Source organism: Equus asinus, chromosome 24 (genome assembly GCF_041296235.1).
Source record: "Equus asinus isolate D_3611 breed Donkey chromosome 24, EquAss-T2T_v2, whole genome shotgun sequence".
In the NCBI taxonomy this organism is placed as follows: Eukaryota; Metazoa; Chordata; class Mammalia; order Perissodactyla; family Equidae; genus Equus; species Equus asinus.
In genome coordinates, this window is record NC_091813.1 from 2173351 (window position 1) to 2177065 (window position 3715).

The following is a 3715-nucleotide window of genomic DNA, read 5'->3' on the forward strand; positions in this document are numbered from 1 at the left end:
CACCTGAAGCCAGCCTCTCTTGCCCATCTTCCTCAGTTTCAGAGGGTAGATATTTCAGGGTTGCTTTTTCCCCAGGTCTCCACGCCTTTGTGTTTTGTTTTTGCTTAACGAGTGCCACCTGAGCTAGCCTCTCTTGCCCATGTTCCTCAGTTTCAGAGGGTAGATATTTCAGGGTTGCTTTGTCCCCAGGGCTCCACGCCTTTGTGCTTTGTTTTTGCTTAAGGATTGCCACCTGAGGTAGCCTCTCTTGCCCATCTTCCTCAGTTTCAGAGGGTGGATTTCTCCGTGTTGCTTTTTCCCCAGGTCTCCACGCCCTTGTGTGTTTCTTTTGCTTAACGATTGCCACCTGAGCTAGCCTCTGTTGCCCATCTTCGTCCGTTTCAGAGGGTGGATTTCTCAGTGTTGCCTTTTCGCCAGCTCCCCACGCCCATGTGTGTTTCTTTTGCTTAAAGATTGTCACCTGAGCTAGGCACTGTTGCCCTGCTTCCTCAGTTTCAGAGGGTACCTTTTTCAGGGTTGCTTTTTCACCGGGTCTCCTCGCCATTGTATTTTTTTATCTTATTTTTTTTGCTTAAAGATTGCCACCTGAGCTAGCCTCTGTTGCGCTTCTTTCTCAGTTCTAGAGGGTAGATTTCTCCGTGTTGCTTTTTCCCCAGGTCTCCACGCACTTCCTTTCATTTTTCCTTAAAAATTGCCACCTGAGCTAGCCCCTGTTGCCCATCTTCGTCGGTTTCAGAGGGTAGATTTCTCAGTGTTGATTTTTCCCCATTTCTCCACGCCCTCGTGCTTTTTTTTTTTTATTTCCTTAAATGTCGGCGCCTGAGCTAGCTTCTTTTGCCCATCTTCGTCAGTTTCTGCGGGTAGACTCTCCGCCTGCCTTCGACAGGCCCTCTGGACTGGAAAGCTTTCCTCCTCCCGTCATCACGGTCCTTCTCGGATGACGTGCCTGGTTTCGGTTTGACCGTCCCCGCCCGCCCTGATTTTCTAAGTCCTCCCGGGAACCCCGGGGGCGCTCCAGCCGCTCCGGGAAGCGGCGGCCTCCCGGCCGCACCGGCCCAGCCCGGCCCGGGCCGCCCCCTGGCCTCTCTGGGGGGAACTCTCCCCTTCCCCTTCCCGGTGATCGCCCGAGAAACCTTTTCCGAGTCCCCCTCCTGCGGCTGGGGCTGCGCCTTGGCGGCCGGGAGCCCGCGGGCGGACGCCCCGGGGCCGCACTGGGCCGGGAGGCTGGGTCCGAGGGGGCTCCGGGACGGGATCGGGCGGCCCGGCGGCCCGGCTGTGCTCCCCGGCGGGCCCGCGCTCCGGCTCCGTCCCGCTGAGGCGGTCGTCGGTCGCCGGGTGCCACCTGGCGGCCGCTTTTATATCGTCTCTTTCCTCCGGAGCTCCGGCGACGCGGGCCAAGGGACGGGACTCGGCCGCGGTGACCGAGGCAGAGTCCCGGGAGGCCGGCGTCGCTGGCGGGATCTGGCCCGGTGGCGCCGGGGCGTGAGCGCGACGCCCGCTCGCCGGAGATTGGAGGTGCAGGCTACTGAGGGAGGTGGCTGTCGCCGCGCCGCCCGGTGCCGGCCGGGGTGTGGGGCCTCCCGGACGGGTCGACCAGCAGCCGCCGGTGCCCCTCCGTCCCCGGGAGGGGGTGGGGGGCCGCCGCGGGGGAACGGGCGAGGGAGCTCGTCCCGTGCCCGGCCGTCGTCCCGAGGGCGGCCCGGTGGTCGGGCCTTCCGCGTCGCCGATCCCCTTTCCGCGCCCCGCTCCAGAGGTGGGCGACCGGCCGGGGCCTTGCGGGGGAGGCCCGTGGAGGGCGCGACGGGCTCGGCCGCCGGGCTGGCCTTTTCCCCACTGGTCTTCCGAGTCGACCGGCTCTGGCGGTGGGGACCGGGCCCGGTCCTCGGATGCCTCCTCCTCCGTGGCAGTTTTTTTTCCAAGTCCCGCCCTGGAGAAGAGCGTGGACTGGCCCCGGGAGCCCTCGAGGGCGGGCCGGGGAGGGCGTCCCCGGCCCGGACGCGTGCCCGGGGTGGGTCCGGGCCGTCGGACCGGACTTCTCTCTCCGAGTTTCGCGGGTCGCGTCTTTGTCCGGAGGCGGGAGGGGGCCGGCTCGAGGCGTAGGTGGAGCCCCGGCTGAGGGACGGGAGCCACGGTCCCGCCCCGGGCCCGGTCGCCGGAGGCACCTCCGCGGAATTCTTTTCTAAGTCCTGACCCGGCGACTCAGAGGGAGGGACCGACCGGTCCCGGCCCGCGCGGGCGGCCCGGGGAGGCTGTCCCCGGCTCCCCCTGCCGCCACGCTTCTGGGGTCGACCAGATGGCCCCGGGAGCTCCGGGCCTGGTGGCGATGGGGTCGTGCTTGGGGTCTGGTGGCCGTGGCCGTGATCCAGGGGTTCCCCTGGTGATCCGTGGGTGGGCCCCGTCTCCGGGCGCGGCGATTCTTGCCCCCGAATGGGTGGTTTTGTGCCGCCGGATAAGTGCTGACACGCTCTCCTCGGGTGACAGTCGCCCGAGAGCTTCCGGGTGCCTGGATGCGTGTGCGGGGAGGGCTCCGGGCTCTGGCCGAGAACCGGACGCCCGTTTCCACCCCCGCCGCTTGAGCCGCCCGCTGGGGCCTGCGCGCCGGCTCTTGTGCGTTCCAGGCGCCCCCACGACCGTGGTGCCACCTCCGGTCTCTGGTACCCGAGGGCGGCGGGGTTAGGGGCGCGGGGTCCTCTACCACGTGCACTCCCTGCCGCCGGCACCCGGGTGCGGTCGCGACTTACCCCATCCCACCGGCTCCGTGCCAGTGCGTGTCAGGCGTTCTCGTCCTGGGGTCGTCGCCCGCGCTTGCTGGAGGAGGAGAGGGGTCGGTGAGGCTGAAGCAGGCTCCTCCGCTCGCTGTCCTCGCCGGCCTTCCCTTGCTCGGGGGTCCCTCGCGTTATGCTGCCGACCGATGTGGTGATGCTGTGCTCTCCCGGGCCGGGCCTAAGCTGTGCCAGACGAGGGACGGACGTTCATGGCGAACGGGACCGCTCTTCTCGCTCTGCCCGCGGGTCCCCTCGCCCGTTCTCCCCCGCTGCGAGTGGCGTGTGGGAGGCGGCAGGGGTGCGGAATCCGGCCCGACCTCGCTCCCCCGCCCCGTGCCTCGTGGCGTGGGCGGTGTCGGGGTCTCCGTGACGCGGCGGATGCTCTGCCTGTGCCTCTTGGCTGTGTCTCGCGGGCGGCCCTCCCCGCGGTGGGGCGGGCCGTGTTGCCGCCGCGCCGCGCGCCTTCCCGGGCGCGTGAGCGCGTTCCCCAGGCCGTTGGCGGTGCCCCTGGAGCGTTCCAGGTCGTCCCTCAGGCGCCCGAGGCCGAGTGGCGGTGTCGTTCCCTGTTCCCGTCGGCCTCCTCAGGTAACCACTGCGCTGGTGTGTCTGAGGAGCGGGGGGGTCGAGTCGGTAAGGGAGGCGTGCCCCTCGTCCCCCTCGGGGGGGACGGGTGCCTCGTCGCCCCCCACGGCGTGCCGTGTGGGGGCGGGCAGGCTCGGGCGCGTGCCCGCGCGTTCCCCTTGCTGGGGTTTCCCCGCGGGTGTGGGAGTGACCGTGGCGGGCCGAGCCAGCGGCGTGGCGCTGGCTCTTTGGTTGGGAGGTGCTGTTTGATCGGCACCTCCGTCCCAGTCTCTGCCTCCCTTGGTCTCTCGGCCTGAGGGGAGGCACTGACTTGGGAGCCGCACAGGGGCCTTGTAGATCCCTAGCTAAGCCCAGTGTGGCCAGAGATG